A 15,581-nucleotide genomic window follows, 5' to 3' on the forward strand; every position below is an offset into this window, starting at 1 on the left:
TGGCTCCTGGACTGCACAGTTTAGGCAATATCTGACATGGTTTCCCACCTCGAGCCAACTCAAACCTTGGAGTACAGGAGCTTAGAGTCAACATCTGCACCTGATGATGATACAGTTTGTCCCTAGGACTTCCCTCCCGTCATTCTCATGTCTGTCATTAGCACCTATTGAAATGGTGCCTTCCTCAGACACCCTGAGCTCTACACGATGTCTCACAGCCCTTTCTGCTGGCCACAGGGTGCTTTCAAGGCATTGCTGCTCTTCATCCACAGCACTCGTAGGTGCGTACGAGATCCAGGGAGAACAAACCGCCTGGAAACAAGCAAAGAGACCATCAGGGAGACGGGAAGGGGATGAGAATCAAAATGTCAGAGTAGGCAACAAGTGCTCTGAAATAGGAGCAATGATGGATGACAGCAAGTGTCTTATTCATAGAATCATAGAATCATTAAGGTTGGAAAAGACCCTTAAGATCATTGAGTCCAACCGTTAACCTATCACTGCCAAGTCCATCACTAAACCATGTCCTCGAGCACCACGTCTACCGGTCTTTTAAATCCCCCCAGGGATGGGGACTCAGCCCCTGCCCTGGGCAGCCTGGGCCAGGCCCTGACAGCCCTTTCGGGGAAGAAGTTTTTCCCAATACCCAACCCAACCCTGCCCTGGCGCAGCTTGAGGCCGTTCCCTCTCGTCCCATCGCTTGTTCCTGGGGAGCAGAGACCGACCCCCCCGGCTCCAGCCTCCTTTCAGGCCGTTGCAGAGAGCGATGAGGGCTCCCCTCAGCCTCCTCTTCTCCAGGCTGAGCCCCCCCAGCTCCCCCAGCCGCTCCTCCCCAGCCTTGTGCTCCAGCCCCTGCCCCAGCCTCGCTGCCCTGCTCTGGCCACGCTCCAGCCCCTCCATGGCCGCCTTGGGGTGCGGGGCCCAGCGCTGAGCACAGCATTCGAGGGGCGGCCTCACCAGTGCCCAGCACTGGGGCACCATCCCTGCCCTGCTCCTGCTGGCCACACTATTCCCATTCTGATACTTGAAAAAAGAGAGAGAGCTGAGAAAGCCTCACAGACTCTTATCTCTGTGTTAAACAGAAAATATTATTAATCAGAAACAAACCCCTAGGAACTAAAGTCACAAGCAGGTTTTGTCACAGCTTGATTTCCACCTGGGTCTCTCCTGTTCACCAGCGAAAGCGGCTCATCCCGCGCACTGTGAAGTCAGCAGAGACATCTAGTGGCAAAAATAGCATAAAAATACGCAGGGGAATATACTGGAGTGCTTTGCTTCATCTTACGGACAGCTCGATTATCGCCAGCTTTCTACTACACATAAAAAGGCCTGGTTGAGAGCTCAAGGCTGTATTTTTAACTGATCTGTTGAAAAATGTACTGGAATGCTGCTTTCCTAAATCTCCCAAACCCCAGTTTTATGGAGATAAAACACCTCTGTAACTACTGTGCTTCCTGCCTGTCCTCAGCCTCCCAGGACGTTGTTCACCCTGACTCTCTCCAGCTTTTTGAGGAGTTTGGAGATATCGGTATCGTGTCTGGTTCTGGTTATGTTTTTTGGTCATGTGTGAAGGTTTCTGTATGCCATTGCTGCTGGGCTGATTGATGTGATCTTGTTATACAGCTCAGAACAATTTTTTTTCCATCTGTTCGTTACAAATATGTTTTTTGTTAAGAGCTTTTTGGATTTTGGCTTTGATGGCACTGGGTTTTGTTTAAAGACTCACATTACCTATTATGTTGAACATCTTTGTGCAGCTGTTCCATTTAGTCCAAGCCTGTTCTTCACTGGACACAAACCAGCCACTATTCAGCTTTGGCAGCTGTTTAAAAAAAAACAACTTTAAGAATGTAACAAAGCAATGGCAAAACTCAATTTCTTAGTGGAGCAGGTAATACTGCCGATTTACCTACAGTGAAAATCTGGCTTATCTTCGTCAAAGCCTGTAGTCCTTACTCTGGATTTATTCTACAGTCACAGACAATGGATTAAACATAATTCTGCAAATGAAAAATGAGAGATGTGAACACAGAACTGCCAGTCTAGGTAGCAATTTTTACTTTTATGATGACTTTATAGGGGTCATGTACATCTCACGAAAGACATTTGGCCAAGGACAGGGGATCATCGCTGCGACGGCAGGACAGTTGCTCAAGCAAGAGAAGGCTGTGGCCCAGATTTTAATGGGTATTTAGCGATGTTCGGACTTACAGGAATATTGGAGCGTGAGGACGCGATCATAAGCAATCAAGAGCTCAAGTGAGCGACCTAGCATCCCAATTAGCAAATCTCTGTTCATCGCCTGGGCTGCAGTACCCAACCGTGCGTGTGGTCCTACCCTGATCCACTAGCAGCGTTAAATATTCTAGCTTATTGAAAGCCAGTAAGCTGTGGGCTCTTACATGAGCCAATCAGTTTGGAAAACCAAATTTAGGCTCTGAAGTCAATTAGGCATTGCAAAGTGAAACAGTGAAACACTGGAACACCTCATCACCCTCTGGTTGGGCTAAAGAGACAGTTAGGGATCTCCGAAGCAGTTGGGATCAGATATTTGATGTGATTCCATACTACCTGCGAAACATTAAAAGGTTTAGAGGATTCAGTGGAAAATGAAGGCAATACAAGGGGGTTTTTCTGAGTTACCCTTTCAACTTTGGTAGTGATTTTTTGGTAGTGATTTTTTCTTTTGGTAGTGATATTTCTTTTGGCAGTGATTCCTGACACATTTTAAGTTGCAAAGAAAAGCACCGCTTTTACCAGTAGTGTCCAGATCAAATCCATTAGGCAAATGATGAAGACCATTTTTAAATCGTTTGCAATCTTTCAGCTGTGCTCATAGGTACTCTGTTGAATACCTTGGTCCCCTCACTGTCATTCCTTCTCTCCTTCTGACTTGTCACATCCAGTAGAGGAAGCCTCCTCCACCTCCAAGCACAACTGAAGAAGAGGTAACACCAAAAAAGTCTGCCAAGCATAGGCTGTGCTGATGAGAGAGGAGCACTTATCTCAGAGGGACAAGGGGGTATCACCCAAAATCAATCTGGGGAGGACATTCACTTCTGGAAGGGGCTGCTGTTGTCCCCTCTCCTGCCCTCCTGTGCAACGCAGACCGCAAGGTCTCTGCACACAGAGCAGCAAAGAGCACCCACTCTCCCGTGGTCGGCGTGCTTGCACCCATGAGGCAGGGCTATTGCTGGAGGGAGCTACAGTCCCCCCTGTCTCCACTAATACACCTGCACCCAACTGGAGCACCATCTTACAGAAAAATATCTAATTTAACTCTGAGGCTTTCACGTGATGAAGAATCCACCCTGCCTTCTGGTGACCTGCTCTAGTGCTAATTACTCACCCGGTTGAAAACAACCTTCTTCCAGACTGAACATTGCTACCTTCCCCATCAAGTCCTTGTCTCCAAGCCTGCTAACTCCAGCAGTCCTCTGCAGGCAGGCAGGAATCCAAGAACGGGAGGACACCCAGTGTCTCTGCAGTTCAGAGCCACCTTAATATTAGTGGCTACATCTCTTCTAGCAAATAAAGATGATTCAGGGACTGTTTTCTGGCCTGGAAGACCATTTGCACAGCATAGCTGACATCCATACACGCAAATAATCACCAAAACACAGTGGCCTCAACCATCCTGCCTGCTGAGAGAGACCCGAGGGTTGTGCTCGCCCTGGAAACTGTTGGAGAGCATGGCCAACACCACACCAGGGAACAGGCACAACTACACAACCTGGACTATTTCAGGACAGTAGATGCCTTGGTCCTGGTTAGTTCCAGTACCCTTCAAAGGAAAGATTAGCTGTATAAGGATAAAAACGTTATCTAGAGCTGTAATCAGGAATATTAATCTTAAGGGAGGCTATAAATACCTATGGCTTAGTGTGTGGCTGAACCTCAAGCTACTAGGGAGAAGGAATGGGCCAGGAGAAAGCTTTTGCTTCAGGCACAATACATCCTAAAGAGTTTTTTGCCGTTTTCCCTGTGGTGCTGGGTCTGGCCAGTGTCTGCAGCAAGATACTGAGCTGCACTTTTACACAGAATGGCAATTTCGGTGATGCTGCAGACCAAGGATGTTCATCGTTTTCCAAAAGAAAAAAAAAAACAAACAATGGAGTTGTCCAGTGTGTCTTCCCTTTTGGGAACGGGGAAGATATAAACTAAAAGTAACTATTTATCTCGCAGAACTGGGAAAATCTCTTTTTCTCGGCACTATCAGTGTAATGTAGGAAGCAGTGAATGTGGCTTTTGTCACTTGATACTTCATTTCAGTGCAAGCCTGAAGAGCTCAAATCCACAACAGACCAAGCTCTAAATACTTCCTCAGGACAGGCTTGGCTGCTGTTCCCAGAAACCTCTTCCTTCTCTTCTCTCATCATTATCGGACTTGCTCTCGCAGTGTCAACCCATGAGGTGGAGGGAAACGCTTGGCCAGAGAGTGGGAGGCTCATAGGTTTTACAAGGCTCCTTGGCATCAATTCCAGCTCCCAAATTATTGCTTTTCACTGTTTAAATAATATGAAAAGTCAGTCCAAAAAGACAAGCTATCTGCATGGGAGATTCAAGACAATCTCTGAACCTTCAAAATCAGGCCATTTGTCTAAATATTTAGATATGAGCACCAAAGCATACAATCGCTTACTGAAAGGTGAGTAAGCATGACTTTTATTCTCATTTCTAACCCAGTAAACCCAATTATTACAATCTTTAAGTCCCTTTGATGGTCTCTCATTGCCACCATTTCTCAGAATGGCTGAGGTACTTGGAAATCTGAAATTATATGAAAGAAGACATTTGAATGGCGCCTGATTCCAAAGGCACTGGCCATGAACATACCGCTAGAAAGCCTTTTGGGCAGGGGCTGCAAATTAACCAGCTTAAACCTGAGGCGTCCATCATCACCAGTCTCATTAGAAAATTTGGATGCATTTGCCGGTGACAGATGCTCTCCTTCCTGGCTTGCCTTGCACATCCCTCCTGCTCCGGAGCACATTTAGATTAATGCAAAGAAGGTGAATATATTTAAATGCAGGTGGCTCTCTGTGGTAGGCAGACGACCCCGTAGGGCCATGCTGAAGGCTGCCAAGCAGGAATTTTGCGTTGTCTCTGCTTGCACAGAAGGACCTCAGTGACTTGGAAAGCATAGCATAAGGAAATGTTTTCTCCATGACATACTTTGTGCTGCCTACAATCAGCATCCTTCCTCGGCAGCTGGGCTTGATAAATGTTGTCAGCAGCCTGGGAGTCCTTTTGGGCTCCCAGTGTCAAGAACGAATCTGAAGCAATCAGGCAGGGACAAACACCCCTCTGCCAGAATCGCTCTGGTCACGCTAGAGCGAGTCCTTATGCGACTGGGCTGGAAGACTGAATCCTTCAGAATAAATTCAATTTGAGCTGCTTATTGAGAATAATCAAGTCCCAATTCTGTTATAAGTATCGCATTTAAAAGCAAAAAGAATCCTAATATACCTGGCTTTTCAATAGAAAAAAGTAAATTAATTACCCTATTTGTCTGCTAGGATCTACTAAGTTGCCAGACAGAAATGGCATTAACAGCTCTGCATGCTCTTACATATGCTGTTCTTTGACTTGGTATTTTTAGCCCAGTTTCTGAAAGAAAAAGAATTTTAAAAACCCTGTAATTGTGCTGGGGTATTTCTGTGAGCTTATCAAGCCTTCCACTAGTACCTTTGAACCAACTGGCCAACTTCATACACATATGGGGAAAGAAGACGGGTCCTGCAGAGCTACAAGAGGCAGAGACCCTTAAGTTCCCCTCACTATGGGAAAGAGACGGATGTGGGCTCACCCTTTATCAGACATCAGAGAATCCACACACGTGAGCTCCCCTCGGAGGCACAAATCAAGACGAAATGAAGCTTTTTTGGCTCTGCTAATCCCAAAACAACTTCAATGCTTCTCTTCAACAGAGCGAGGCGATGCCATGCCTTGTGCTTGCATTTCTCTGAGACACAGAAAAAAGGTCCCATTGCACCTTTCCTCTGCACCTTTTCCCATGGTATATATTTTTAAAATCTCTGCTCCATCACTGGGTTTCCAGGTTGACATTTCCACTGCGTTGGGACATTTGGAACAAACTTACCTTTCAATATTACCGCATTCAGGCAACATAAAGTGGTAGCTTAATGGTGCTGCAGGACACACAAGACTCTTTCCAATATTCCCATCATTTACAAAGACCCACGTAAGAGGGGGTCTGAGCCTTCCTTTTGAACCAAAGCTTTAAAGCAGTTTGCTTTGGCCTCCTTTAGAGCTGCAGGCCAAGCGAACTACAGCCATTTGTTCTGAAACCATAAATCTCACAAGCTATAAAGTGGTTGCCTAATCCTTTTATTTTACAGGGCACGCATTTTCTCAGCGAGCCGTGCCCCTTCTTAGCTGTGATTTGGAGAAATCTGCATGAGGAAACCATTCCAGCTTTCGGAGCTGGATTTCTCCAGCTGTTGCATTTTCCTTATTTTCTGGGCTGTCTGCTTGTACAAATTAGGTGCTCCAACCTGTCACAACCACCCTATAGAAGGAAAATAAAAGGATCAGCAGCAGCACCACAATAAAGTTGAACTTGGAACCAAATAAAACCTGTTGCAGAAATTCACTTGATTAATGCTTCTCCTAAAAAAACCAACGAAACAAATAAAACCCACTGAGAAATGAAGGGTTTTGTGGAAAAAAAACAAAACAAAACGAAAAAGGACACACACCTGAGCAAACAGATTTTGAGGTCTGTGGGCCATCCTTCCACTGGGCAGGATCAAAGTAACTCTGCTGGAGCGCATTATGGAAAAAGCCACACATAAATTGGGATCCTGGTGGCTTAGGAGACAAAAAAAAACCAGGGAAGGGCTCTGCTGAAGTTCCCTGTGACCATCCTACTGCAAAGAAATCCTGCACTTAAACATCTAACTGCTGTTGAGAAGGCAATGGGGAAAAAAAAACCTAGAAGGAATAGCACAAACTGCATATGACATTCACTCCTTTGGTCCTTCCATGTCCTCCTGCTGTGGTGCATCCCCTCCTACGCCGCTGAGGTGGTGCAGGCAGGTGGTGGCATCCTGCCTGGCTGAGGGAAACCACTTCCAGAAGACATGTCCTTCAGTGGCAGCTTAGCGGCAGCCACTGCCAGGCCAGCATGGTCAGCCAGTCTCTGCCATATCCACCCCATGATGCCATCTGTTCATGAGGTGGTTGGATATGCGGCTGGAGACAGGGGTTTTACTCATTTGTGAGACCTGGAGGACCTCCTGCCAGGGACAGAGTCAAGAAGGATGGGAGGTGTCTCCAAGGAAGCTGGTACCCTCTTGGTAAACCTCTCCTGCTTCGCCACCGCCATGCTGGGCACGGGTGGAGGAGGTGGGAATGGATGTGTGGATCATGCCCCATCTCTGCTTGCATGGGGAGAGGGAGCCAAGCTCTGCAGGTTACTGGCAGCTCTCTAGGGAGCAGCCAAAGTCACATCAGCAGTCCCCATCTCTGTTCCAATTTCTTACCCCGATCCTGGGTGATGACAGCAACAGAGCGACGCTTTGCAAAGAACAAAGGGAGTCACTGGTAATTTTTCATCCATAATGGGATATGGGCACAGTTTATTCCTAAAAGTAAAAGAAAATAAAACCAAGAAAGAGCTAGAGCTGTCAAACACATCACGGCTCTCTTCGGCCTCCAAGCACCACACTAGTGCAGTGCCTGGCGTACTTAGAGGTTGCTGCAAAATAGGTCCTTTTCAAACACTTGTAGGAACAACTGTTCCTGGGCATTGAAACGTCCTTCATTACAAAGCGAGGGTTTCATTTTAATAATTGCCTACATCGCAAGGGGAGTTTGCATGCTCAGGAACAGTTAGCCAAATGCTTGAGCTGAATCATATGTTAAGAAGTGGCAACGAAATAATATCACACAATGAACATATGAACATCGTTTTTATGTATTACACACAAGTACGGTGAAGTGCTGAGAGCACAGAAAAAGCCACAATTTCCCACTTAGTTCTGCTGAGCTTGTACTGAATCATGAACGTGGGAAAACTTTCCAGAACAACTTTTCAAGATTTAACTACAGCATCTGCAAAGTCTGTTCCAAAACACACGGATCTCAAGGACTCCAGGAAATTTGCACATACAGAATCATTTTGCATTTACCTCGGATCTCACCTGTGTGGAAACCGAAGTTTATTTGCCCACATTGCATTCCTAGTGAGAAATTGTTACTGCCATCTCTATTCCTAGTATACAGTTTTGCTTCTTGTTCTTTGCTTTTTTTAATACAGGAAGGAAACGTTAAGACTGTCAGGTCTAAGGTGACTGCTCTGTAATACAACACATATTTTTATTCCACATGGAAAAGGAATGCCACGTTGTTCAAATACCAGAAATGTTCGTCCTCTCACCCTGCTGCAGTAACACTTGTTACTTCTCTGTAAAAATAAGCAAAAAGCCCCAGCCCTAGACAAAAGATTTGCTTACTGCTCAGCTGTGCACTCACTCTAATGCCTTTATCTATCATGAAAATGAGGTGGCTTGGGGTGATACAGACATATGATTTTATATAGTATTCACCCAAGTTTTTCAACTGAAACTCTGTAAACCGGGAAAATGATGTGTGAATTGCTCTGTTTTCCTGCATGGTTCATTCAGGATGAATGAAACTGTTTTTAAGATGAAATATTTTATTTTGATGATATCTAACCACACAAGTTTGTCTTAATTTGTCTTCAATTTAATCTTGAGAGGATTTTAAATTTATAAAATTATGTTTCACACCAGATTATGACTGTTTATTTAAAAGATACCTTTTTTATTATTCAGGATTATTGTTGAATCAAAAATGCCAATGATTTTATAGCTCTGTTCCCAAATTCTTTCCCAGCCCAGGAGAAGTGGTTACTCTGTAAAGGCTATAATATATTCAAATATCCCTAAAAAAAAATTCTAAAACTGCATACTCATAACTCTTTATGCCTTTAGCACACTGAAATATCTATTGTGCAGCAGCTCTGGGACAAGCAAGGAATGCAAGATACATTTTTATCCGACCTAGCACAAGCCTTACGTGTAATAAGATATTACCAAATTGTCTGTAAATAAAAATCCTAGTGGAGCTCTGCTCAGCTCAGGGAAAGTATCACAATACTTCAGGAAATACTGATTTGCTGGAAATGAAGAAATTATTAGATTAATTTTTTGTCATTAGATAAACACGGGAGGCAGGTTTCTGAGTCAGCTTGTGGATATTTAATGTTTCAAATGGATGTTACCAACCTATGCTCCTTCCCTACACCCACGCTCCTCTCCCCAACCTGTTCCCACCTTCTGCAGAGATGCTCCGTCTCGGGGTGCGAGTGTCGGCGTGAAGAGGAAGGCACGAAATGGAACTGTTCATAAACTGCTGTCACTGCAAGAGGAGACGGTGCTGTTATGGGAGAAGAAGATGCCTAAATAACCAAAACCACATGGAAGGAGTTTCTAAGATTCTTCCTCTGCTGGTGATCCTTCCTTGCCCACGGCTGACAAAGCATGAATCCAAATGGATACTGATGTTAGGAGGGCCTGTCTTCTTACCTTTTATCAATACCATGAGCTGTACATTCATTTATCCCAAACTAACTCGCCCCTGCTACCCCTTCTCTTTAAGTATCGCTTGTCTTGTTTCTGCTGGCTCTCATCATGTCATATCTGGAAGTCCCCTGGGCTAGAGACATTCTTTTATAGCACCAGGCAGGGCTTTGGGAGACCTTGATATAGTGTTCTGATGCACTGCAAATTTTTCATGTGACCAGATGGAGGCCATAATCACTTCAGATATCTGATAACTGGGCCTTATATCCCAGAGATTTTATGAAAATAAATAAATCAATGACATCATAGAAAATACTCAAGAAATGGGGGTCATATGAATATCCATGATTGTATCTACGTGGTCTTTTGCATACAAAAGAAAGTGAGACCACCTGTGTCCCTAGCCAACCAGGAATCCTGGAGCCATCCCCTCATCTGCAGGAGAGCGCACTGGTCCTGCTTTCCACTGCAGGCTCCTGGCTCCCAGTCTGCTTGGAGCACGGGCGGAGGACAGGGTGAAGTCTGCCTGCAAAGACCAGAGACCTGACATCAGAGCAGACCACGATCAGCAAGGTTTACCACTCACGCAGAGTAGTAGGGAGTGGACATGATGATACAAATCAATATTTTAAAACCCAAGAGTCAGTGCAGAGAAGATAAAGTGCAAACAGCAAAGCGTGTGGATCTATACGACCTAATTCAACAGCAGAGTATGGATCCATACAGTCTGGTATCTAACCCAAACCCTCATTGCTAGAACACCTCCTGCTAAGCATGCTCTGCAGTTGACTGCCTATGTGACCATCACATCTCATAACGTTCTCGATCTGTGATGAAGACACAGTAGAAACGCTGCAACTTTTCAGCCATCCGCGATGGCTTGCTATGTATTTAATTTAATCAACGGATAATGACTGTGCCAATAACAAGCTGGTCAATCCAAGAAAAAGTAAGCAAAATAAGTAGCTGTTCCATGTGCATCCTGACTGTACGGGTTGCTACAGTCAGCGGGTAAAGCATCCCTTTGGGGTAATGCTATTTAGGAGCGTAAATTACTGATTAATACACAACACTGTAGTAAGGGCTGTTCCTGCACTCACATTCACCTAGAGGACACTCCAGTGTAAAGCCTAAAAACTTTTTTCATCAGTTCGAGCTGTTTTAAGGCCTTTTCCCGTCAGACTGTAAGGGTAGTTCCCTTGGCTGGGCTCCCTGCGTACCAAGGTTACAGAAGGAAAGCACAAATCTTTAATATTTGAAGAATATTGGTATTCAAAGAAAACTGAAGAGGAACTTGCTGCTTTTCTACAGTTGGGGTCCATAAAAGCAGCATTTTAGGATGGAGAAACAGGAGGCTAGGTGAGAAAATGAGTGAGTTTGTTTGTTTAAACAGTAAACCTAACCCAATCCATCTTGCCAATATGCCCTGGTCAGAATAGAAAAGAGTCTCATAAAGATCAGGAGCAACGACTAACATGTGAACCGGACTTGAGAAGAGAATGCAACTTTGCAGATAAAAAAAGTGAAGGACTGTTGGGCTGAATTTGGGAAGGGGAAAGTAAATGGAGTAAAGTAAAAAAAAATATAGCACGTGTAGTATTTAATAGCAGAAATGGAATACAGTGCATTTTTTCTGTTCTCCAAACCACAATTAAAATGAGGGGATGTATCGAAAAAGGCAGATTTTAAAATTCTTTAGAAAGGTTTCGTTGTCACAGGATCTACTGAAAGCCACCGGCGGCACGCAGTGTGATACCAAGGTAGCTAAACAATACAGCCCCAGCGCGCTCCTCAGGTGCTGAATTTTGTTCCTAGACTGAGATTTTAAAAATCTGTGCATTTTAATGCCTTTAGCTGTGTACGCCCAGCTTGACGCTGCTTTAAGGCTCCCTTCCGCAGAGAGAAGTAATGCTAAACACTTTCTAAAAATCACAGCCTTTCCATGCATCGCCAATTGAGAAACATAATACAGGCATCCAAGAACACCGACCTTTGAAAACACCGAGTTAGGCACAAAACCCTGTGCCATACAGGGGCAGAAAAATAACCCCCAGCCCTGGAAAGAGACCTCTCCTCCTTGAAGCTCTTCCCACATCAGTGCTGGGAGGAGTGCTGAGACCTGAAGGACCGTGTAGCAGCAAGGTGCGCAGCACCTTAAACTTACCTTGGAGAAGCAAATAGTGCAGCAAATGGCTGCGTTGGCGTATTTAGCATTTTTTTTCCCTGGAAGAGTTTCCCAGGAGCAACGGTCCACTCTCAGATGGGCAACTGCATCCAGGCTCTAGCTGTGTTGTCCTGCCTGAAAGGTGCAAAGGGTCAGGATTAGAGTTAAGAATCTGTTCCATCATCCCCGTTGTTAGAATGAGAATGTGAAATAGCCTGGAAAATGCAGAAATGCCTGATGTCAAATCGTATGTATTACAAGTACTTTCCAAATCCAGCTTTTACAATAACGCAGAAGGGTGCCTTTACGTACGCCAAAACCCACGCTGAAGCCACAGGGTTCTCAATAAACACTTCTTCTGCAACGATGATACGCTTACGGGATTAAAGTTTATAAGAACTGCTAAACGGAGAGAGGTCCGCTCACCTGCCAAGCAGTAATTCCTTCAAGCTTTCTGCCGCCTCCGCAGACACGGAGCAGGGTACCCTGCCTTATGCACAACATTGACTTGGAAGGTGTAGTTTTCTACGGTGGACTTGAAAAGTCTTAAAGTCAATGCTCACTTGCATGCTTCCACTTAAATCTTTTCAGAGCGGAGGGGAAAATATCTGACAATTAGCACGTGTTTAGGCTCGTGTTCATGTAACAGTTGTGTGCTTGGATCGTAGGGTACGGGAGGAGCTGCGTACAGTGTGGCCAAAGGCTCCCGGGAATAAGCTGTGGGCCTTTCACTGTGGGTGTGCTTCTTCGGAATCAAAGCACTGCTCAGCAAAGCCGACCTCTGCAAGACAAACAAGTAACTTCATCTGGCTTTGCATGCTTTATATACGTATATACACACACAAAAAATGAACGAAAAAGTGACTTAGAAGTGCTTATTCATTAGGCAGAGAAGTTCTCCAGGGTGCAAAGACTCTCTTCTCAGTGAGGTTCCTGGCACTCATAGCTTTCTGTTACTTTTTTATTATTAAAAAAGGAATTAAATCCATATTTTTCTCATTTCAGTAAGTACCTTTATGATGTCCAAACAACTCCAACAATAATATCATGTCTCTTTCCCCCAGGGAGGAATTTGGGCCAGACCGTGATATTCCTGCTCATTCCTGGAGCACAGAGCCTCACACCAAGGCGAAGGCAGCAAGCCTCACTCCTTGGGGGGGGAAACGCATGTCACAGCGCCGTCCACTTCATAACACATCCCTCCCTCTTCTTGAGAGCTGTTCAACACTATAAATTAAGAGTTAAGGCCTGAGTCCCACTAAGCCTGATCTCTGCAGGCAGATACCCAAGGCTGTTCTTCAGCGGGACGTGCTCACCAGACAGGATCTGCCCATATGGATCCTATTTCTCCATGAATGCTCTTCAGGGTATGCACAACATGTGGCATAATTGGGCTGCAGGCCTCCAAGTGGCCTCTGGTTTAATAAAACAGATGATTCACCTTCAACTCCTTAAGCCCTCCAGTTTAGGAAGGAGGTCAAACGTGCCTTTAGCTGGCTGCCTGCACGACGGTGGACTCGCAGGGATGGATGCGGGTCCAACCTCCCCGGCATCCTCAGCCTCCTCGCAGCCGCCTGCCGCCTCCGGGCTGTCTGCGAGGGACCCGTTCTGTCAGCAGCACAAAGCCCTCCAGGCTGCGTCTGCTCAGCCTGCCACCACCGCAGGCTGGCGGATGGGGATGGAGAAGACAACCAGGACCCCATCTGGGCTTAGCTCTGGGCTTACATCGTACGCAGGCTTGGAGCATCACACCACCAACCAGCCCGTGCCCTTGACCAGCTCTCTCATGTACCTCCCCACCCCTCTCCTGCCTCCCTCGTGACCCAAACCCACGACTTCTCCTTCCCAAAAGCTCCTAAACATCTTTCCTTCACCAAGTTAGCAAGCGCTAACCGTACAGAAGTGCCCTGCTGCTTCACGAGGAAACAGCCATGAAGCTTGAAGATCTGCTCTGGGAGTAAGAGAGGACAAAAAAGCAAGGTGCTGGTGGTAAGTTCTTCCCCGCAAACACCGTGTCCTGTTGACGGCAGATGCTGAAGTCTCTTGGTTGACAGAATCTCCCTGCTAGAAAATCCCACTGAGGCTTGTAGGCCATGTCAGAGGTGGTGTCTTGCTGAGTAGACCTTCTAGAGGTTCTTCCAGGAGCAAGGACAGTCCTTTCCCCAGATCCCCAGACATTTGCTGGCTGAAGAGGTGACAGAAACTGAATTTTCAGGCTCCAGCAGTTGTTTGTGCAGTCCCAGCTCTGACTGTAGACCGTCACAGATCATCAGAGACTCAGCAGTCACCTCTCAGTGAAAGACGCCGTGGGACACCTGTAACTACTGGCAGATGCGCTGAACTGCCTCCATCCTGGCTCCGACGGGGATCTCAATTTTTCAGTGTAAATCAGCATTGCTCGGTATCTTTAATGAAGGTAGAGCTGTCTCCCTAGCTGCTGCGAGGGAAGCCCGTGCTCTTGTCCGGATTCCATAGGGGACGTTTGCAGGCTCCCAGCACGGCTTCTCAGCACGAAGGATCCTCTGTGGCCCCCACAAACGTTTTGTTATCGCGTTGCTGTTGGTGGAGCACGTGGTCAAGAAGGCGTAAGGGTTTGTGGGAGCTCTGCAGATAGCGTGGGTGGTTTTGGGGGATGGTAAAAGCCATCCTTTAGTCGGCACCCCCAACTTCTACAACCAGGAAACTGATTTATTCCTGAAGAGTTTCGATGTCAATTAACATGGGCGCAGGGTCATTGGGAACCTTGGGCAAAACACTTATGCGGTAGCCACTGCAACACGGGAGCGTCATCTACCGTGAGATCACCCGGGTAGTCACACAGACAGTTTAACGGACGTATTTAACTTTGGGACACGGCGAAAGAGAGAACAGGGGACAACACGGGCATCTGTTCTGCCACTGCTGCTCTTCGAGCTCACTGAACAAACCTTATAGTACCCGCCTTGCCTTCAAGGAGGCTTCCAGAGATAGCTATGTTGCCAGCTAAAACAGAAGGCAAACAGGCATGGTTTTAAGAAAAAAAGCAAGCTTGCTACACAGAAATAAATTAATAGAAACACTGGACAACTCTGGGAATAATAAAATGAACAATTACTACATTGTGGAACATGCACATTGAATTCGATTAACAGTGTTATTTTGCAAAGTAAAGAAAACTTACAACGAACAAGCACATATTTTGAAATTGCTATAGATGTGTCTACAATTTCCAACTGCTTTTTTTTTTTTTTTGCTGATGCCTCACTACTTATACATAGGCAAAACGCTGGGGAGGCTGCTTTTCTTTGTAAGAACTGTTTTCCTTAGGGAAAGTAGGGAGCATTAGAGGTCTGGAAATTATTGAATATTAAGCCTGCTTTGGGCTAACACCTATTGTTATTCTAGGTTAGCAACTGTTTCTTGAAACAGATCCAGTAAAGAGATTTATTTTCATCTTCTTAGAGGAATTGGGATGTTTCTGGCGACTCTGAGGTTTGCAGCGTTTCAAGAAACGGAGCGCGGGGGGAAGAGGATAGCTGCACCCAGAATCATTAAGTGGTTCTGGTCCTCTGCTTCTTTACAGCAGAACCTTGGCAGCCAAACGCGCACTTACAGGATTTCTGCAGCCAGCGACAGAAATAACACCACAGGAGACAAAGCCCCAGGCTACTTTTTGAAGAAGCAGTAGTGATTTCTAACAGGAACTCTGTGCACGGGGAAAGGAAATCGAGTTTGTATATTCTTAAGACAAGCATTGCTTTCACAAAACACAAATCAGCTGAGCAGCTAAGGAAAATCCACTTTCGCTAAAACCCATGAATTTCTCAGCAGTGGTACTCAAAAGAATTTAAACAGACATATTGCTT

At 45.7% G+C, this 15,581-nt stretch overlaps 1 long non-coding RNA gene across 1 annotated transcript; it reads right to left on the reverse strand.

The window, feature by feature from the left end:
* Positions 1-9,336: 9,336 nt before the first annotated feature.
* On the reverse strand, positions 9,337-15,090 carry LOC309600755. The gene is made up of 5 exons (XR_014230469.1): positions 12,749-15,090; positions 12,163-12,517; positions 11,737-11,871; positions 9,965-10,098; positions 9,337-9,408 (listed from the first exon to the last, which is right to left on the reverse strand). It is a non-coding gene; the product is annotated as an uncharacterized lncRNA (long non-coding RNA).
* Between the last annotated feature and the right edge of the window lie 491 nt (positions 15,091-15,581).

This window comes from Platalea leucorodia, assembly GCF_965183815.1.
Source record: "Platalea leucorodia genome assembly, chromosome: 2".
NCBI lineage: Eukaryota > Metazoa > Chordata > Aves > Pelecaniformes > Threskiornithidae > Platalea > Platalea leucorodia.